Genomic DNA, 23,643 nt, shown 5'->3' with positions numbered 1-23,643 from the left:
TGACTCATTTGAAAAGTCCCTGATGCTGGGAAAGATTGAAGGCAGGAGGAGAAGGGGACAATAGAGAAAGAGATGGTTGTATAGCATCATCGACTCGATGGACATGAGTTTGAGTAATCTCTGGAAGTTGGTGACGGACACAGGGAGGCCTGGTGTGCTGCAGTCCAAGGGATCTCAAAGAGTCAGACACAACTGAGTAACTGAACTGAACTGAATTGAACCAGGGAAGTTTATGGGCTATCATACCATACATTTAAAAAGATATATACAATCTAAACCCTCACAGCCTCTTACAAAAAAAATACATATAAATATATATTCTAATTTACTATATGATAAAAATGCATTTTGAATTTGTGAAAAAATGATAGCTTATATAATACAATTGGTGAGACAAAAAGCCTAAATTATACCCATTTATTTTTCGGAAATAATCATAGATATGAACAAAGATTTAGAAAAAATAATATTAATTGCAGCTCTCTTTGGAGAAATGGGAGTCAACTTAAATGTCTGATGCAAAAGATTAAATAAATAAATTGTATGTTCATAGAAAGTTATTTCTCATAAAAATAATACAATAAAAGAATATAGAATATATATAATATGTGAATATATTCATGATATATTTAGTTTGAAAAATATAAACTACATCTACTATATGAATTCACTAATCATTTATATTTTCACTATTTTATGATTCGAGAAAGCAAATCCAGTACCTTAACGCTGTTACTTCCATATTAGAAATATGTGTGTGCATGCTCAGTCTCATCCAAATCTTTGCGACCCTATGTACTGTAACCTGCCAGGCTCCACTGTCCATGGGATTGTCCATCACGAATACTGGAGTGGGTTGCTATTTCCTCCTCCAGGGGATCTCCCCAATCCGGAAGTCAAACCCTCATCTCCTGCATCTCCTGCATTGGCAGGTGGATGCTTTACCACTGCATCACCTGGAAAGCCCCTAGGTATATTTAATTTTCATATTTTTATTTTTGTATCTATATTTGTTAAATTATATTCTTATACTCCAGTACTCTTGCCTGGAAAATCCCATGGACGGGGGAGCCTGGTGGGCTTCAGTCCATGGGGTTGCTAAGAGTCGGACACGACTGAGCGACTTCACTTTCACTTTTCACTTTCCTGCATTGGAGAGGTAAATGGCAACCTACTCCAGTGTTGTTGCCTGGAGAATCCCAGGGACGGCGGAGCCTGGTGGGCTGCCGTCTATGGGGTCGCGTAGAGTCGGACACAACTGAAGCGACTTAGCAGCAGCAGCAGCAGTAAATGTATACAGTTTTGTAAATTAAAAAAGTGACAACAGAAATTATACAACATATTCACTAATGGCGTGTACATAGAAATGAAGGCTTCCCTGTTGGCTTAGATGGTAAAGAATCTGCCTGCAATTCAGGAGACCTGGGTTCGATCCCTGGGTTGGCAAGATCCCCTTAAGGAGGGCATGGCAGCCCACTCCAGTGTTCTTGCCTGGAGAATTCCACGGACAGAGGAGCCTGGCAGGTTACAGTCCATGGGGTCGCAAAGAGTCGGACACAACTGAGTGACTAAGCACAGCACAGCGCATAGAAACGGTCATCTTAAAGCACATTTCTATTTCTCAAGTTATTAGTCCTTATTTTATTTTGGAACAGGCTCTGAATGATGCATGAAGCCTCTTTCCTCTCACTCCAGGTTGATAGCTGCTGTGACACTATTTTCTTTCCTATTTACAGATCTTCAGATTTTATACAGACAATCACACTGCAGAACATTCATAAGAGCTGAAAGGCACAATCTCTTGAGAAACCTGACTTTAGTAAGAATTTTCAAGGAATGTTTGTTATTTTCTTTTCGTTAGCTCTTTCATTTTTATTCTCCTTACCCTTTGGACACTGTTTTCTAGAGTTTTGAAAACAATTTTTTCCCCCCATGAAAAGCCCTTTGGAGAACAGTGAACTTCTAGGACCCGCCTATGTCAGCACCTGCCTACTTCAGCACCTAACAGTTGCTAGCAGATTTACCTTCTACTGGAGTCTCCTTCTATTTCAGGTCCTGAGTCAATAAAATCCAAGCATGGCCATATTGAAGAAATTTCTTTTCTGCTTGAGATTGGGATAGGGATGAGAACATCTTTGTTTTCTTCAGATAATCTGTGTGTTACGGATTAAAAAGCTACCAACAACCTTTGCATAAAGGCTATTCTCAGCAACCAGTCATGCTGCCCAGGCCCTTCTCGTAGGCCAGTATCTTGCTTGACTTTCATTCAAGCTTTAAGGCCCAACCTCAAGTAGGTTCCCCTTCCTTCAATTTCTCTCCCCTCTGAAATCCCTGTTACCTTTATTGGTGATGACAGCTGAGCTCAATCTCTCTAATCTGACTCAGACCCATGTTAGAGTATGTGTTCTTTCACTTAACAAACTATACTGAGCATTACTTTTGTGTATAGTACTATATTAATTCCACTATTCACCACTGTAAGGTTGAACCCTCAGAAAACAGAGCTCAGAACTTATCCAATGACCCACCTTAGCTTATTTTAGGCCTCTATAAGAATAGACAAAAAGTTTATTTACTTTTATGTTATTCTGGCCCTCATAGCTTGTTCTATGGCTATGGTTGTATTTATTTTGATATAAAGCATCAACATCATCAACTCAAATTCTCTTGACTGAAAAATAGTCCTTTTTCAATGCCTTAACTGACATATTTCTTAGTAAGCTATAGACCCTAAATGCCAATAGGATATCACTTTGTCCAAAACTTTTATAGCCCGTATTTGAATAAGAAGTTTCCTTTCCTGAAAAATTACATAATCCATGAATTGCACTGTCAAATAGGCAGTTATTTAAGTTAAAATACTGGAAGTTAATCCAATGATGCCACCTTGTCTTACCTTCTCATTCAGCCAACTTCTGAATCTGGTCAATGCTCTCTAGTTAATATGTTTCAAATGCATCTCCCTTATTCTACCTCTATTGCCATGAATGAAATTGATTTATTTTTATTTTGATTATTGTAATGGTCTTATATCTAATCCTGTTGAATCCAGTATTTCCAACTCTAATAGACCCCCAATATCGCCACCCACATAGTAGTCTTATATTGTTTTATAAGACTCCACTCTGTCCTCTACTCTGTATCTGACTCTCTGTGACCCCATGGACTGTAGCCCACCAGGCTCTTCTGTCCATGGGATTCTCCAGGCAAGAATACTGGAGTTAATTGCCATTTCATTCTCCAGGGGATCTTCCCAACCCAGGGATCAAACTTGTGTCTCTTATATCTGCTGCATTTAGATAGGTTCTTTACCACTACCACCTCTTGGGAAGCCCATATTGTTTTATAACTCCATTTAAATTATGTGGAATTTATTATTTTATGTAAGTGAATAACTTTAAAAATCTATTTTAATGGTGGTTCTGATTAAATTATAATTATCATTGTTAATTAAAATCATAAAAATAATAGAATTCTATATTGATAATAAATTTCTACTATTAATCCAAAGGGATATCTTTGAAAAGATTTTTATGCTCACATTTATTCCCAGAGGTACAGATTTATGACAGACAAAACTACAACTCTTATTTACACATAAAGTTAGTTCATAAAATCTAGCCCTTTAGAGGAGAAAAAGAACTAAAATAAGTATAGATCAGCTCTTTTTTTGGTAAATGGAGAAATGAAAATTTGCAAACTGAGTTATCGCTTCTGGTTTGTCATTCCATAAAACATATACATTCCCTGAGGTCAGGAATTATATTTTTGTTAAACATTATATGTTCTCACATTTGCTGAATGAATAAAACCCTTCTCATTGTTACTGAGGGGTAGAGAACTGAATGGTACAAGAATCTCAGAGTTCCAGATAAATGCAAACTTCAACAAAAATAGAAGCAATCTGCATGCATGTGTGTGTGCTCAGTCATGTTCAACTCTTCGTGACCCCATGGTTACTCTTCATAGCCCACCTGGTTCCTCTGTCTGGAATTATCCAAGCAACAATACTGGAGTGGGTTGCCATTTCCACCTCCAGGGGATCTCCCTGACCCAGGGATCACACCCTTGTCTCCTGTGGCTCCTAGATTGGCAGGTGGATTCTTTACCACTGAGCCACCTGGGAAACCCAGAAACCATTTACTAGCCCTTATCCTGAGTTAGGGCTAACTGTAAGTGATTTATGTTATATGTAATATTTTGAAAATTGTATCTTAAAGAGGTAATCAATTATTTTTTTCCTTTGTTGATTAGTACTATTAGAATTATCTCCATACTACAAGTTGGCAGATTGAGGCACAGAATGTATAAGTACCTTACTCCAAAGGTCACACATTCAGGAAGTGGGGTGGAGTTGGATTTGAACCCCAATAATCAGAGACCAGAACTCATATTTTTAATTTCCACTCTGTCCTCACTGTTTAGAACTGTGCATGAAAGGCTTACTACTGTGGAAGATTAAAGCACCCACAAATAAACCCATAAAGTTGCATTCTATTCTTGATAGAAATAGGGAAATGTAGGGCTTTTTTAGGTCAATTTTTATATGTTGTAATATGGAAGACACTTAGTTTTAAGTAGTTCTAGAAACCATGTCTAATGTTCAAGTGATATTCCTTTTCAATCAAAAGATTATAAGGCAATTCCATTTCTAAGAGAGAAAACCAAATCTAAATGATGACTTTTCAGTTGAATTAATTTTTATTTCATACTTCTCAGAGTGAGAAGTAAAACATTGACTTTACCTGGAACAATTTATAGTTGCATTTAATTCTGAATGAAGGGCGAAGATAGGGGAATAGATAAAAATTTAATATTTTCTAACTCTGATATGTTTCCTGTGTTGAATCTTTAACAGTCACACTTCATATTCCTTTGACTTTAAAATTATTGTTGGTAGAGATTTATTTACAACGGTAGAGTACAAGTTGCAATAATAATTTAAATGATTCATTGAAGGACTGAGATATCCTCTGAATTATAACATAGACATAATCTCAGAAGGGTCTCTTCTGGAAACCGAATAAAGACTCATTTATTCAAATGAAGCATTTAGTGTACTTAATTGAAGAAACATAGATTTTAAAATAAATAACTCAATGTTGAAGACATGCAAAAGAGTGATGCTTAGCAATTTAGGGTGGGGTGACAGGCAGATAAAGAGAATTGACAGCTGGGAGAAGTAGGTTTGCGTATGTACACTTCATTATTTGGCTGTGTGAATTTTCTTAATCTCAAATTTTATTAGTTGTACAATAAAAAAAAAAAGCTTTTGTACAATAGAGAGTAGACACACAGTGATTCTTAGAAGGTGAATTAGGTCAACATGAATTAGAAAAGTTATGTCTAAAATCTTCCATTTCCATATATTCCCCTTTTTTGTTGCTACTTGAGAGCCTCTGCCATGTAAAATTCATCTAGGAACATTGATAGATGTCAGGAGCAGCAGATAATGTGCCTTAAGCTTTATTTTTTTCCTTTTTCCTGTGCAGTTTTCAAATAAAATACTTTATTTAATTAACCGTGCTAGTATTGAAGCCAAGTTTGTGTTTACCAAATTTCTGAACCATAGCAATGTCTTGGCCTATCTTCTTTCAATTTACACTTGAAACTGAGTTAGTCATTAAGAGGCTTGAAGTAGTTTCTTCTTAAGGTTGAGATATGTAAAAAAAAAAAATTAGAAGAGGTTCCCTTTTTGTCAGTTGTGACCTTTTGCTATCTGATTTAGTCTGAGAGCTTTCCAGCTGAAGTGCCTGCTCCATCCTCAAGAGGCCTGTGTGTCTATGTAAAGTCATTTATTTCTGAAATGCACTTGCCTTCTTTCATGTCTGGAGGGGACCATCTTTCCTCTGACCCCAGTGAGTATGATTTAATTCTTTTTGGATAGCTCTTTGTTTAAACCTCAGCAGAATACTACAAGAAGCAATACTGAGGCTCTAACTCAATAGAATATTTTATAGCCTTCTTCCAAACATTGCCCCTTGGTAGAATATCACTAGCCTTTTACTCTGAAAGGTTCTCAGATGTACTCAACATGTTATAGGTGTTCAATAAATACATGCACTGCTTAATTGATCTTGTGTATTTTTCCACCTCTATTCAACGTCTCAGATAATAATTTCCACATAATGTTTAGTAAACTGTGGTTAAATTAAATAGAACCATATATGTACAATTACCACTTGCATACATGTTAGCCCCAAAGCACTAATTTAATAGGATATATAGATTCATTTCAATATGATTCCATGTAACAGCATTTATTGAGTCCCAACTATGTGCCAAGGATTCTGTTAAACATTCAAGAAAATAATGAAATAAAATGAAACATGATCTTAGCATGAAATGACATTGTCCAAATGAGGGAAAAAATAAGCCAACTCACATAATGACTATGTAATACACACTATACAATAGTTAATGGACCTCATGTTAAGAAGTAAATGTTTAAAAAAAAAAAAAGAAGTAAATGTTTCTTTCAGTGCAGTCATGGGAAAATTGAAGGAGGAGATGGTGTTAGTGCTGAGTCTGTAAGACTGTCTGTTGGACTAAAGCAGACTTTCATGTTCTAGGTGAACAACAAAAAATCAGTGCAAAGGTTGGAAAGAAGCTGACATATGGGGTAACTAGTGGACAAAAGTTTCTTGGGCTAAATCTAGGGTCAAACCATTGAAGGAGTAGCCTTACCTCAGGAAGATTATGGTCTGAATCTAAACAGGCTTCAGTGTAAATGAAGGTGTGTGTGTGTGTGTGTGTGTGTGTGTGTCTGTGTGTGTGTGTGTACTTTGAGAAGATAAGTACTAACAGATGATACCATTTTTTATAGGAAAGATGGTCCTGAATGAGAAGAGAATGGAAGTAATGAGAAAATTTAGAAGGCAATGCTAATTTTCAAGGTGTGATATCATAAAAGTCTAACTGAAATTTTTAAATTAATGGTACTAAACACTGAGATTGAAAAATTAAACTTTTTTCAAATGACCTATAGCAGTTACTCTCAGACCAGCAGTATCAGCATTAAATGTAAAGGTACTGAGTCTGAAATTGGTGGGAAGAGGTAGTAATTTGTGTTATAATGAACCCTCAAAATGCTTCTGATATACATCAAAGTTTGAGAACTACTGACTGAAACTTTGAAATGTTAAAATGAATTGTAAGGGTTTCTCTTTCTGTTCCATTTAAATGCTTATTCACAATACATTTATTAGCATAATTCATTAACTCTAATATACTGCTAGTTTTAAGATGCACTGCTATTTTGTGTCATTAAAAAAGATGCCTATTAAAGTAACTCAAGTGGCCAGCTTTAAAATGCATCCCAATTTCAGAAGTGTTAAAAAATAAAAATGTACATCTTAGAAGAACTTATAAAACATGTTGAGTTGACTGCCACAAAATCACACTGAACAAAAGAAGTGATGTTTCACAGATACATCAATCTATTTCCTTGCGTATTCTCATCAAATCTGAACCACAACTATATTAAACCTACATTCATTACCATTTCCTTAGATTTGTTTGAAACTCAGACCTCATTTTTTTTTTTTTACTACTAATAAGTTTTTATTCACTGTATATTTCCAAGGAAAAGAAAGGGAAGGGTTACAAAATGTGTGTGTTACAAAATGATAGTAAATGGGAAAGGAAGTAACTGGCACAGCAAAATCAGCCATCAAATAAATACTGCCCACCCCATGGGGTCACCAAAGCCTAAGGGGCTATATCTCCTGAAATTCAGGGATGAGAAGAAGAGATGAGGGAAAGAACAGATGAGTACATGCTTTTCTAACCTCCCTCCCTCCCCATAAATTCAAGATTTCATACAAAGCTTTGGTTTCTGGCAGTATATATGGAGTTACATTCATCTGTCTCTTATTAAACAATTTTGTGGGTACTTTGACATAAGCATCTTTCAGTTCAGTTCGGTTCAGTCACTCAGTCCTGTCCGACTCTTGCGACCCCATGGACTGCAACACGCCAGGCCTCCCTGTCCATCACTAGCTCCTGAAATTTACTCAAACTTATGTCCATCTAGTTGGTGATGCCATCTAACCATCACATACTCTGTCATCCCCTTCTCCTCTGGCCTTCAATCTTTCCCAGAATCACGGTCTTTTCAAATGAGTCAGTTCTACAAATCAGGTGGCCGAAGTATTGGAGTTTCAGCTTCAACATCAGTCCTTCCAATGAAAACCTAGGACTGATCTCCTTTAGGATGGACTGGTTGGATCTCCTTGCAGTCCAAGGGACTCTCAAGAGTCTTCTCCAACACCACAGTTCAAAAGCATCAATTCTTCGGCACTCAGCTTTCTTTATAGTTCAACTCTCACATCCATACATGACTAGTGGGTTATCTGAATTTAAATAGAATCTGCCTATATTCTTCCCACTCAAGTAAAAAAGCTAAGAATTTCTATGGCATTGTATTTAGGTCTTGGTAATAATTAATTACAGTTTTAAGACCTGGGAAACTTTTTCAGGGGAGAAGAGTAGATTTCCCTTCAAACAAATCACCTTCCTTTTCCACCACCACCATATTGTTTTCCAATTACAGACACGAGGAGAGGAAGACAGGAGACAGCTACATTTCAGGAATTCTCACAGTCTGTTCATGATCTTTGGGCTACTTGGATGGGAAATGTCTTGGGTCACATGAGATTTTGAAAGCACGTCTGCCTCCTGAAAATTCTGCTCTTACCTTCTCCCCAGGGGAGTGTACAGCCAACCTGCACCCGCATTTTCCTCGGTTTCTATCATTAACTTCAGAACTTTGCTCTTTTCCCCATCTTTCCCTTCTCTCATCTCTTTTATAGCATGTCCAGATCATTCTCTCAAACCAGAAGCAGCCCAGACGTCTGAGTTTGCTGTCGTATATTTTCCTCAGGACTGAGCTGAGAAGGGAATGGCAAGTGTCCTCAGGCTGTAGGACATGACCTTGAGAAGAATAATCCGAGGCAGAGTAGCTGGGGAGAAATGAAAACCAACCTGTGAAGATAGCCTAACTGAGTAATCAGTCCTAAATGATAGGTAGGGCAGGAAATTCTAAGTACAAGGCACTGGGATTGGAAAGAGAGCGAACTAAATTAGTTCAGAAAGAGTCCGAGGGAGTCCTGAGGAGTCATCCCTGCTGGTGATAGAGCAAAGTAATCTTCACCCTGTGAAGTAAGAAACTTAAATAAAAGTGTTATATCCATGTTTAGCTAAAAAGGTGACACTGACCATATTTAAATGATTTTCCTAAGTCTGCAGGATTAATAAGACACTCAGATGAAGCTGCTGGCCAGGGCTTTCTGTCCACAGTCCAGCAATAACCTCCTACGTGCACTGCCAGTGGGTGACACATAACACGTTCTGTGTTGTGCATGTGTGCTCAGACATCTCTGACTCTTTGTGGCCCCACGGACTGTGGCCCTCCAGGCTCCTCTGTCCATGGAATTATCCAGGCAAGAATACTGGAGAATACCCCTTCTCCAGGAGATCTTCCCAACCCAGGGATCGAACCCAGGTCTCCTGCATTGCCGGCAGATTCTTTACCATCTGAGCCACCAGGAAAGCCCCTTAGAGAGATGAGTAGTTAATTAGTCAAAAGCAAAATGACACCCTTTTGGTACATACCTGTGTGTATGTCTATATATACACACACTCATATATATATATAGTAGAGTTACTTACATTCTCTAAGAATTTCTTTTATTCCCTAAAAGATGAGAAAGGAGATTTCTTCAATCCTGCTTTGCAAGCTTCTCTTTTATGCACACACACACACACTGATAAAATATAAATATGCTGTAGAAATCTGAGATATAATCAATATCATTATTCAATAGAAACAAGACTAAATTTTTACACACATCCACAACAGTTGCTTCTTCTACAGAAGGGACCTTGTGATGACTTTAAGAGCACAGTCTTCCCATACTGATTTTGGTATGTGGTCCCATGTCTGCCATATATTAATGTTTTGAATTTGGTAAGTGCATTAATCTCTCTGAAGTCCAGTTTCCTGACCTATAAAATACTGATAGCACTAGCATCTCTACTGTAGGAGGTTACTGACTATTAAATAAGATAATAATAGTCATCTTTTAATAAATTGTCATTTAAGTCCTAAAGTTTAGTCTAACACCATGCCTGTTGGAAACCACACATTTTGTAGAAAGAACAATATATCATGGTTGGTGACCACCTGTAATACCTTGACTGGAGTACTAGGTGTTTCTAAAGTTACCTTATTGGGTACTTGCAACAAATCTTCAACCCACTTCAGTATTCTTGCTGGGAAAATCCAATGGATGGAGGAGCCTGGAGGGCTACAGTCTACGGGGTTGCAAAGAGTCAGACATGACTGAAGTGACTGAGCATGCACGCAATGCAACAAATCTTCACACTGCTTATTAATATCTCCATTTTTATTGACGAGCAAGTCAAGGTACAAAGAGTTTAAGTCACTTGTCCAAAGCCGTGCATGTGTGCTCAGTTGCATCTGACTTTTTTGCAGCCCCATGGGATTGCCAGGCTCCTCTGCCCGTGGGATTTCCCAGGCAAGAATACTGGAGTAGGTTGCCTGCCAGGCTCCTCTGCCCGTGGGATTTCCCAGGCAAGAATACTGGAGTAGGTTGCCTGCCAGGCTCCTCTGCCCGTGGGATTTCCCAGGCAAGAATACTGGAGTAGGTTGCCATTTCCTGTTCCAGGAGGTGTTCCCAACACAGGGATCAAACCCGTGTCTCTTGCATTTCCTGCATTGGCAGGCAGATTCTTTACCAACTATGCCACCCACTTGCTTATAACTGGAAGAAAATGGAGGGAAACACTGGTCATCATGACTTCAAAACCCTTGCTTTCTCCACAATGTGCCCAACATCTCAGGAGCAGCATAAAGGGATTGATTAGATTTGTTAGTCAAGGACCTGCTACTATGATTACTGTTCATGGTTGTGCTTTTGTATTTGTCTGAGTTTCTTTCACACACAATTAGCTCAACTTAGAAGTATTTCTCAAGGAAGAGAAAGCTTTATGTTAATATTACTCATACTTAGCATGGAAGGAAACCTTTTCCTACATATGAATGGTAATTTTATTTCTGCCCTTAAAATGAGAAATAGGTCAACTTACTTACTTATCGCATTGCTTAAATTGTCTTCTGGGATTTTGGCAGTTTAAGGCTTACAGGTCTTTTCTTGGCTATCTTCCCCCTAAATCTTAAGGGATCATGGGTATTCTATGCACATCCCATAAAATATTTATTAAAGAATATATAATATGACTGTAAATTTATTTGAACATTTTTATCTAAGGAGTTTGGAACCTTATGGCATAAATTACCTCATTTATCTTCATATATACTCCGCAGGGAAGAGGTTGGTAGTATTATCAGCCCAGATTAAAAATAAATGGGCAGATATAAGGCAGTTGTTTAGTCAGTCTATCATCAGGATTGATGGGTTTTCCACAATTTGCAGGTAACTGAGCTGGAGGTAGCCAGGCTGTGCTGAGCACAGCTGGTCCGGATGAAAACTTTGAACAGCAAATGAGTGTCTCAGTTCTCGTTTCTCTGGTCATCTGCTTATCTGTCCAGCTGGTAACTAAATAATAACATGCGACATTGTTTTCATCTGAGGTGCTATCGGCCATTATTCTGACAACCTCATGCTTCAAGGCTCAGATGAGTCATCATTTCATCTAAAAGGGCTTTCTTGATCCTCAACAGAGTCAATCATGTCTGTGTCTAGAGTTCTGACAATTAGATGGGTGTCCAATACATTAAAGGAATCTATTTTGTGTGCCTTGTCTCTAAAAGGCCAAGAGCTTTTGGAGCAAGAACCATGCTTTATTTCTCTCTGCATCCTCAACACAGATCACAATGCTTGACACAAAAGAGCCAATTAAACTTAGTTTACTGAATGACATAGGGAACTAGAAGTGTATTTAATATATGAGTATCAGGCTACAACAGAGAAGGCAATGGCACCCCACTTCAGTACTCTTGCCTGGAAAATCCATGGACAGAGGAGCCTGGTAGGCTACAGTCCATGGGGTCGCTAAGAGTCGGACACGACTGAAGCGATTTAGTAGCAGCTGCTGCTAAGTCGCTTCAGTCGTGTCCGACTCTGTGCGACCCCATAGACGGCAGCCCACCAGGCTCCCCCGTCCCTGGGATTCTCCAGGCAAGAATTCTGGAGTGGGTTGCCATTTCCTTCTCCAGTGCATGAAAGGGAAAAGTGAAAGTGAAGTCGCTCAGTCGTGTCCGACTCTTAGCGACCCCATGGACTGTAGCCTACCAGGCTCCTCTGTCCATGGGATTTTCCAGGCAAGAGTACTGGAGTGGGGTGCCATTGCCTTCTCCGTTAGTAGCAGCAGCAGGCTACAAAGCCATTGCCTCAGATTATATTTGACTTTTTAGGTTGTATTTAATCACATTGATCAATGGCTTGATTTTCTCCTTCAAATGTTATTTCTGGGTCTTACTTTCACCTTCTATAAAAAAGGGAAAGTGATAGTTATTTGTTCTTCATAGGATACCATGGGAAACAAATGGAATGAAGTATATATAAATGTCAATTTTCTAGGACTTCCACAACAAAGGATAACAGTCTGTTGCTTAAACAACAGAAATATATTTTCTAATAGTCCCAGAGGCTAGAATTCAAAGATCACAGTGTCAGCAAAGCTGATTTCTTCTAGGACCCCTCTTGTTGGGCTTAGGTGGTCATTGAGTCAAGGCAAGTGTTAAGTCGCTCAGTTGTGTCCGACTCTTTGCAACCCCATGGACTGTAGCCCACCAGGCTCCTCTGTCCACAAAATTCTCCAGGCAAGAATACTGAAGTAGGTTGCCATTCCCTTCTCCAGGGAGATCTTCCTGACCCAACGATTGAACCCAGGTCTCCTGCATTGCAGGCAGATTCTTTTACCATCTGAGTTACCAGGGAACACCATCTCCCTCTGTCTCCCCATGATCTTTCTTCTGTGCATTTCTGGGTCCTAATCTTTCCTTCCCTTAAAGATATGAGTCATATTGAGTTAGGAATTACACTTATTAATTCATTTTACTTTAATTGTTTTTGTTGTTAAATCGCTAAGTTGAGTCCGACTCTTTGCTCACCCAGGGATCGAAACCGTGTCTCCTGCACCTCCTGCACTGGCAGGTGGATTCTTTACTGCTAAACCCCTAGGGAAGCTCTTTTACATTAATTTCCTTGTTTTAAAGGCTCTGTCTCCAAATACCGTTCCATTATGTAGTATTAGAGGTTAAGGGTTAAGACTTTAACCTGCAAAATTCATGGAGACATCATTCAGCCCATGACAGTATAGAATAGGCCCAGTATGTTACCTAGCCAGTAGGTCTCATTTTACTCATAGGAATATTATTAATATCACTTATAGTCAAAGATTTCCAATAGTTCAAAAATGGCTTTACGTCATGTTAAATTGCTCCACTAGTCTCTGGCTGAGCTTACTTGGCAAGAAAAATAACATGCAGATAGGGCACACGCAATCCCAGCATGAAGTACAGGGTAGAGGGAGAAAAATGAAGAATCCTCCAAAAGAAGGGATGCTCTGAGCTCATTTACAGATTTAGTAAGAGCTTGGTGTAACCGGAAAACAGGTGACCCAGATGAAAAAAGGTGATGCTATAAATGGTGGTACATCTTTTGAGAAGAAAAATGAAAAGCATGTGGAGGTATATTTGGCATTCAGGAGAGGTGATAGGGAGTCCAGATGCCAAGCTTGAAAGGCATTAAAAAGGAACATTTCTGTGAAAATCTAGCAGTCAAATTTTGATGGGAAAAGAGTCATTAGACATAGCCACGTGTCTACCCTGTGATTAGTGTTGAAGTAATCTCATGCCAGCATCCCTGCTTCAGTCCCTGCTGTCTTCTTCCTCTCTTCTCTCCATTCCTCTGTTCCTACTGTGCTTTCTCCTGCAAAAATGAATCAAGTCTTCATTATACAATAGGCATTGTCAGAGTACAGTTTTATACAGAGGTAAATAACATCCTAAAGGGGATAAAATTACAGATATATAGGGTTAATTCCCATTATTGTGTTAGTTCTCTGAAACCATCACAAACACCGAATTGATAAATACTCGAACTATTGCTCCTAGGAAAACACACTACATACACACACACACACATACACATACACACTGTACATTGTTCATAGACTGTTATCTTAAATCCTAGAAATAACTCATTCTGATAGAGTGTATTTTCTTTATTTTTCAAAAGAGAAAGCAAGGTTGGTAAGTCTTAAGTAACTTATATGAGGTCATCCACTAATAGATGCCATAGATTGTCAGAATTCAAATCCCTTTTACCCAGGTTTGGAGCTTCTTGTACTTTACTACACTTCTCCCTACAATCTATATTTTCTTCTAATTACAGAAATATAATACTATACTTCTTCATATATATGTGTGTGTGTGTATGGAGAAAGACCATATAAAGGAAATGTGAATGTATATATCATTCTATAATAATTATACATAGAATAACTATATATATATATATATATATATTATATGGACTTTGCTGGTGGCTTAGACTGTAAAGAATCTGCCTGCAGGGCAGGAGACTTGGGTCTGATCCCTGGGTTGGGAAGATTCCTTGGAGAAAGGAATGGCTACCCACTCCAGTGTTCTTGCCTGAAGAATTCCATTGACAGAGAAACCTGGTAGGCTACAGTCCATGGGGTTGCAAAGAGTTGGACATGACTGAACTATTTTCACTACTATATATATATCAGATATATAAATGTCCAAACAATAATGTAAAGATTAGCAAGGAAAGTTAAATAATATAGCTAAAGGATTCTAAAGTTTCATTGAAAACACCTCCAGTATTCTACACAGAAGAGTGTTTATCTATAACTCCATATATAAAATTTCCCTCTTTTTGAGTCCTACAAGTGCCAAGAACTGTCCTAGGCCTTTAATATAAATTAATCCCCATAATAATCTTATAAAAGTGATGTTACAATCTTCATTGTAATATTACAAAACTGGATCTCAGAAAAGTAAAACTGTCAAAGACTGCACCCTGTAAACTGCAGAGTTGAGATTTGAAACCAGGTCTCCCCATGCCAGTAATCCAGACCAGTGCGGGAATCTAGTGTGGTATATCACCTTACCAGCTGAGATCTCTCCCTCCTGCTCTGTCTCAAAGAGCTTCATCCTGAAATAACAAGGTGCAGCAATCAGAGAAAAACAATATGAAGAGGATAAAACTGGTATTGTGTTAGGAAGGTTAAAGTAGAGGAGGAATGCTGAGTAGGATCTAAGTGTGTCCACTCAGGTATAAACCTCAAACTAGAGATGCTTAACAGAGCAGGTATTTCTGGGAGTAGTGTTGAAAGATGAAGCAGCATTGAATTAGCCAATTGTGAAGAGGAAAGGATGACAGCTGGCAGGTAGAATAATTAGGGCAAGAAGGCAGTGAGGAAGAGGAGACAGTCTTCTGGGAGGTGAAGCTCTGGGCCCTGGGTGTGAGCGAGGCCCGTGGAGCTGGTGGCTCAGTCCAGCAGGAGTAGAGTAGCGCGTGGTCTGTATGGAGGAAGGAGATAAGTAGAAAGAGTTTTAAAGGTAGTGATTCTAGATTTGGAAATTTTCTCAAGGTGATATGTTGCGATGTTAATTAAATTTTAAAGTGAGAAAATGGTGTTTGATCAGCTTGTCAAAGAGTTTAAATGATGTATCTGAGGAATTCTTGTTAAGAATGTGCAAAGAGGTAGTGTGGATCCCAGAAGTGACTTTTGATTTTAGGTTCCACTATAGAAAATATTCAGTTATAGGGATAACAACAACAATGATAATAGATTTTTATTGTCTTTAATAAAGGAAAAAGGAAAATTTATGATTTAATATGCTAATCTTAACATAAACCACAAAAGTACAAAGTATGTCCCAAGATCTGTTGCCTAGAGATTATACCTGCAGTTTTCTTTGCTATATACATAATTGGTTTGTAATACCTTTAATAGGAAAGAGACTAGTAAAATAAAATAACATAAAGTAGATAAAACGAAAGCGTTTGTTTTCATAAAGTTAGGGTTGTAATGCTTTTACCTGCAGATGCAATGTTAATTATCTTGGGACTATCTCTGCATTGTTCTTATTGTGTTGTTGATTTGTTTTGCTTTCAACCATTTTTCTGCTTTCTGATTCAATGGCCCAATGCTTTCAACAATATTTGAGGTAGTGGTATTAATACTTATATACTGGAGAAGACATTCTCTGTGCTTAAAGAACACGCACGCGAAAATCAATACAAATGAACCTCAGGGACATATGGGCTACAATCCACAAGCCTTGCACCTACAACACACAAGCATTGAGCTGGGCAAGGAAAGATTCAGTATGTCAAAAAATGTCATATCCAGGGGCTTCCCTGGTGGTTCAGTGGTTAAGAATCTGCCTTCCAAAGCACAGGACTTGAGTTCGATCCAATTGGGAACTAAGATCCCACATGCCGAGAGGCAACTAAGCCTGCATACCACACCTAGAGAGAAACCACATGCTACCCCTAAGACCAGATGCAGCCAAATAAATAATTTTTTAAAAATATCATATCCAAAGTTAGGAGAAAGAAAGTCCTACCCTCTCTGAAGGATTCCTTGTTACAATATCACCCAGCTCATCCATCTCTATATAATTGCCCTGTAACATCCAAGGTTCTATGCTGAGCTGAGGGCGATCAACTAGCTAATCAGTCCTAGAATACTAACTGCTTATTTGGAAAGGGAATCCTCTCTGGTATAAATATTAGTTAAGGATGCCTGTGAATAAATCAAGGGAAATTAACAGAATATTTTGTCCATAAATGTAATCACTGCATTATTGCTTTCATTATTTTAATGGTAATCTTTTGGAAAAAAAATATTGTTTACTAGTTAATATTTTGAGGATAAAGATGGGTCAATGGCACATCGTGGATGCCAGCTATGCTGTTTGTCAAGTAGCTGAAGAATTAGGCTCAAGTTTTCTTGTAAAGGGCCAAGATATATAAATATATATATATAGAGGGGGGGACATGTATTTACCTTTGTATTACTAAAGGCATCATGGATGCTAAGAGAAATGAATGAGTTTGCATTCTGACTGACTGCTTCCTGGTTGTGTGATATTCGACCTTAGCTCTCTCCGCCTGTTTTTTCAACTGTAAAAGCTGAATTACAGTGCTGTCTTTAGCTGTAAAGCTTATATGAAACTATGTTATCTCTTTAAATGGTTGCTAGTTGTACTTGTCTTTCAACCACCCTAGCAACAAGGAAAGTGTCATTGTTGTGAAGTGCAATACTTTATATATTCAAAGGTAAGAAAGCTATTCCTGGATTAAGAAATGAACCCTTAAAATGAATTACACAGACAAAATTCAATATGCTGAAATTTTAGATCAAAAATAAGCATATGTATACTAGAATGTTATTTTTTTAATTAATTAACTTTCTTTTTAGAGCAATTCTAGGTTTATAAAAAAAACTGAGCAGGAAATTCAACATCTCCCTGTACTTTTCCCTATTATTAAAATCTCACCAGTGATGAACCAATATTGCTACGTTATTATTAACTAAATTAACTAGTTTATACTTAGGTTCTGTCTTTGTGATGCAGAAAGATAGACAGATAGACCTTTCTGCCTGGTGTGGGTCATCAGAAGTCAAGGTGAACCTGAGTTTACATGGAACTCTCTGCCTCCCAGCCACGTCAAATTATGCCAGGGGATATGATTCAAGTTCAAAGGGTGTCTGCTACAACAAAATTTTTGTCTTTTAAAAATCTATATACACAAAATGGCCATCTGTTAAATAGATTACCTCCATTTTTCTTCTGTGGAAACTGAGGTTTAGAAAAGTCATGTCACTTGCCTAGAAGTCCAAGGATAATAAGTGGCAGAAATGGAATTTGTACTGGAGTGTGCTGACTATACATTACTGACCAATACATTTCCACACCTCCAGGGTGCTTCTCTGACAGCTCATGAGGGTTGGAATGTACTAATAAATTAAATAAAACATTATTTAATTATTAATTAAGTGTATTACAAGTTATAAATGTATTATATTCAAAGGAATAAAAATATGGAGGAGGAATTTTCCCCTCTCCATGAATTTTTCATAACTTAATATTTAATTTAATCATCATCGACCCAGTACTTAAGCCTGGCACCCTACTTGGCATGGAAGAGGCAAGTATTGAAGCACATTGATCAGTTACCTATAGATGATCAGAAAACATTTGGTTGTACCCACAGATAAACAGAGTATTGCAGAGTATGGAAACAATTGCTGAAGCTAGGGATGTGCCCTTGGTATTACCAGAACACAAAGGAGGGGCAGTTGAGAGTAGCAGAGGGAGAGAAGGTCTTGTTTTCTTTGTCTTTTCTTGTTTTGTAAGCCAAGCTCGTACTCTGTGTTTCTTCTTGAGTCCCAGTGATAAAATTCTGAGGCCTGGACAGCATTTGATGCTTCCCAAGTCTGTAGTAAACAGAGTTCTTTTAATGATGTGGCCTCTGCTTAAATCTCATCTCTCTTCCTCAACCTTGGTTGTCTTGAGGTTTAGTTGCCAGTTTCTGAATCTTTTCCTTCTCTACCCAAAGTAAAATCTCTTCTGAGGACCACAAGTGTGTGTCCTATACCCCTTATCTTCATTTCCCAGCAGAGGGCTCTGTCCTTAACTCAATAATGTGTGATGAACCTAGCAAGTTATATTAAAATATATTACTGAATTTACAGCTATGTCTACACATGTTAACTTAGTTGCAGCAGTGAGGTGATTTTCTGTTTAATTCCAAACAGGAATATATTTGAAATAAAGTAGAACCCTATTATCATCATAAAGGCATCACCAAAACTCATTTATTTAAACTCCTGGGAAGCAGTGGAAAGTAGAAGATAATAGTCTTATTTTATAGAAGGAAAAGCAGTCTACACATGCACATATACTGCATTCTAATCCTATCCCCTGAAACTTAATGCTTACATCAGGCAAAAGTTTACTGCTCAACAGTCTCATGAAATAATAGAAAAAAACCTATTCTGGATAATGAGAAAACTGGGCTTCTGCCCTAAGATCACCAGTGGACAGCTGTGTAATGATAGACAGTTTCTCTAACCTCTGGTGTGAGTTCTCTCTTCAGTAGTACGACGGATTCCTTTAAAGCTTTCAGCGGTATTTTGCATGTAAAAAGCAAAACCTTGATGAGAGTGTTAACTTCCTAAAGTCTCACCAATATATCTACATAACTAAAACAAAGGTTAATCAGTTTCTTTAGATTCTTGGAAACTGCATGAATCATTCAATTAATAAGTTGTTTTGCTGAACACTTGTACAAAGTTTAAGAGACAAGATCCTGAGAACTTTAAAGCGTTTACTGTCCTAACCTGATGGTAGAGAGTATTTAGTGCCCCTCCTGTAGCCACTGATCTTGCACTTTGAATGGAGCATGAGTAACAGGCTGTGCAAAATGATATCGCTTTGTCACCCATGGCAACACTGCTATCAGAGTGAAATTAGATCAGGCTGTTCCCCATTCAGAATCGTTCAGAATCCTTTGATGGCTGCCCTTCTTTATAACAGTGTTTTACAGTCTGTGCTGTCCACTAGCCTGGTGAAATTTGCCTCCATATGAAAATAAATAAAGTTATGCGTCCTTATGCAGATAAGGTTGGAAAACACTGTATATCCTCCTCTTGGAGAGTCACAACATACACTAACATTTTAGAAGCTTTGATAAGTCCTACAATTCAGAAACCTGCTTTATTTTCCAGTTTCCCTCTCCTAATTCTTCCTACTATCAGAACTCTGGCAATGTGTCCACATAAAACCCTAATCTCTGTGATTTCCTTTTATCCAGAAGTTGGTTAAGTAAACCAGTCCTGGCCAATGAAATTTAAGTTGTAGTTGAATTGGGTGGAGCTTCTGGAAACAATATTTTAAAGGAAGATCCTCCTCTGTTGGCATGCTTCCTATGTTTTCATCCCCTTTCTTCCTCCTTTCTCAGAAACAGATGTGAAACCTACAATAGGCATCTTGCGACCATGAGCACACAAGTTGAATTGTTGGAATGGGAGAACAGAAAGACTGACGAATTCTGGGTCTTAGCACAACTGCTCTAGCCCAGAATCCCTACCTCTGGATTTCTGGTTAAAGCAGGAAAATACATCATCTATGTAAACCACTATTTGTCAGGTTATCTTATTATTTGTGTCAAAATAATTCCTAAAGGTTACAGCAGGAATTTATCACTGTTTAACTTCTAACAAGATTTTCTGAAAACACTTTCAGTGATGCTGCCTCTATTACATTTCCATTGGTGCTGTAATAAATTAACAAAAAGTTAGAGGCTTAAAATAACACACATTTATTATCTGAAGGTGAGAAGTTTGACACAGGTCTCACAGTGCTAAAATCAAGGCATCATTACTTTCTAGAGACTCCAGAGGAGAATTTGTTTTCTTGCTCTTTCCAGCTCCTAGAGGCCACTTGTTTTCCTTGACTCACATTTCCTTTCTTCAGCTTTAAAGTCAGTGATGTTGAATCTCTCTCACTCTTCTTCTACCCCCATATTTCACTTTCTAAACATAGCTGGGAAAGGGTTTCAGCTTTTAAGAAATCATGAAATTATTTTAGAAACCTTTGGATAATTCAGACATCATCCCCAAATTTGTAATATGATCACATCTTCAAAATCCTTTTTGCCACATGACATAACATATTCATAGGTTCTAAAGATTTGTACATGGATAACCTTTGAAGCCATAACCAAACCACTGTTAGGATAAATCTCATTTCCTTAGCATCAGTCTTTTGTGATCTGACTTGAATGTCACTTTCGTAGTCACAGTTTCATCCCTGTTATTCATTCTTCTTTTCTATAATTCTGTCATATGGATCCATATACTGTGATTGGGGCAATTTTACTTTCCTGGTTAGGTTACAAGCCCATCCCTTACATTTTCAGAATCTGAGACAAACATCCAAATGGAGGTCCACCTACCTTATATATATAAATAGTGAAAAACTGCAAATCAACCATCAAACTCATAAATGGATCCTATCTTATTACTTTGCCAAGTACACCTTGATAATGGTCTTGAAGACTTAATTCAGATATAGAATTGTCTTCTACCCTCATAATTCCACTCCAGAATGTGGCAGCACAAAAGAAAATTACCCTAAGCCTTTGCAATGGTCTGTGTTCTGAAGTCTACACATCAGAACAACCCAGCCCATTACTCTGAGCTCCAGCCACACTCCTGACAACCAACCAAGCCTTGGCCACCATTCAGTAGTATTGTTATGACAATACAGTGCAATCTGCACTCAGAAGAATAAAGCTGGAAAAAAGTATTGTGCATACCTGGGAACTCAGGCGACCTGCGTATCTAGAGCATGGTCTAGAAGGTGTGCTATGGGCTCTGGGGGAGGAGTAATATGACCTGAGAAAGAATGGAGTTTGATCCTCTAAAGTTCAGGATTTAATACACAAACACCTCTTTCCCAGGTGTAAGGAAACTACTGCTTATATGTCTGATTCAAAATTCTGCTTGTTGGACTTCCCTGGTGGTTCATTGGCTAAGAATCCACCTGCCAATGCAAGAGACATGGGTTTGATCCCTGGTTCAGGAAGATTCCACACTCTGTGGGGCAACTAAACCCATGCACTGAAACTTTTGAAGCCCATACCTATGCTCTGCAACAAGAGAATCTACCGCAATGAGAAGCTTGTGTACCACAACGAGAGAGTAGCCCCCACTCACCACAGCTAGAGGAAGTCCACGTGCAGCAATGAAGACCAAGCACAGCCAAAAAAAAAAAAAAATTATGCTCCTTATTTTCCTGATAATATGATCTAGTTTATGTCTCAAGATCAACCTAATTTATCAAACTTTCAGTGGAAGCTTTTGTGATTATCCTTCCTATTCTAATGATAAGGATAACGAAGGATATCCTAACGAAGGATATCCTAATGAAGGATAACGATTATCCTTTCTTATCCTTCCCTATCCTAAGTATATCCTAGGATATACTTTCCAGAATATAAAAAAAAATGTACTTTTAAATAATAATAACATATATAGCATATAAATGATATATAATACATGTGGTATATATGTGTACATGATGTACCTATGACTTTAATATTATAGTATATACAATAGTGCCCTTATATTTATTGTGGGCATTGCATGTACCATGCACTGTGCTATTTGAGCTATAGCTATTAAGTAACATACTGCTACAATCACATGGTTGTATTTTGTAGTTGGTTATATGTGTCTGAGCACAAAGTCTGCATCCTTCTCCTCTCTGTGCTGTATTTACAGTAGCTGTGATGCACCCATCACAGAATAAGTTTTAGATAAATGCTTGCAGAATGAATGCAGGGTTGATTGGAGCTTTGTATTTGTCTGATGCTATAAGTCTCCTTATTTTCTTTTTCTTCTCCCTAGACATTTCCCAAACTGACCACAGTAGATTATTTTAATGAGACAGTAAACAGCATTCTGAATGATTGGAGAATGAATGACTTGTCTCACCATTTTGCTAACACATGACCATTTTAAAGATATCATGGAAGGGCCTGAAGTTTGGATGTTGGATAAAAAAAGTGAAAGGCCGTGATATAGCAGGTATCACTGAGCATATTAGAAACATGGTTACTTTTCCAGCCATCATGTTGACATAGTTATTTTGCAAAATAAAGTCCCAACCCACTCCAGTATTCTTGCTTGGAGAATCTCATAGACAAAAGAGCCTGATGGGCTACAGTCCATGGGGTCGAAAAGAGACACAACTGAGGGACTAACACATGCTAAGGGGCAAGTTTGCAGAGAGTTAAAATGCAATGGAACAACTTCCGATAAGAGATTTCAAGAGTTTTTTTTTTTTTAATATTGAGTACATAATAATTTGTCCCCATTCTAGTCTGTGGTATATTTAGCATTTACCTCACCTGTGATAAAATGTTGTACCCTTTCTCCCTTGAGCTGAACAAAGATTCTTATAAATTTCATGTCGTAATGAGTTGATAATGCATTGGCAATGAGTTATAGCCTACTTCCTAGTGAATTTGTAAAAAGAGCTTTTGGATATATTATAAAAATCAACATTATTTATGTCCTTCAGTAAATATGAATAATGAATCAGTTTAGCTTAAGTGGAATAAATCAACTCAAAATTTAATAAATGAAAGCAAGCTACAAAATACTCAGAAAGACTCATCTTTCCCTAGAGATTTTTATCAAGCTTATTTATCTCAGATATCTTACTTATATGCATATGTGTGAGTAAGTGAAAGTTGCTCAGTCGTGTCCTACTCTTTGCCACTCCATGAACTATGCAGTCCTAGAATTCTCCAGGCCACAATATTGGAGTGGGTAGCTTTTTACTTCTCCAGGGGATCTTTCCAACCCAGGGATCGAACCCAGGTTTCCCACATTGCAGATGGAATCGTTCCCAGCTGATCCTCAAGGGAATCTCAAGAATCCTGGAGTGGGTAGCCTATCCCTTCTCCAGCGGATCTTCCCAACCCAGGACTCGAACCAGAGTCTTCTGCATTGCAGGCGGATTCTTTACCAACTGAGCTATTAGGGAAGCCCCTATATACATATATAGACACATAAGTAAGCAAAAAGATGATTATT

The sequence above is a fragment of the Giraffa tippelskirchi genome, chromosome 10 (genome assembly GCF_054371585.1).
Source record: "Giraffa tippelskirchi isolate mGirTip1 chromosome 10, T2T-mGirTip1v1.2.pri, whole genome shotgun sequence".
Lineage (NCBI taxonomy): Eukaryota > Metazoa > Chordata > Mammalia > Artiodactyla > Giraffidae > Giraffa > Giraffa tippelskirchi.
Note: the sequence above shows the minus strand (reverse complement) of the source record.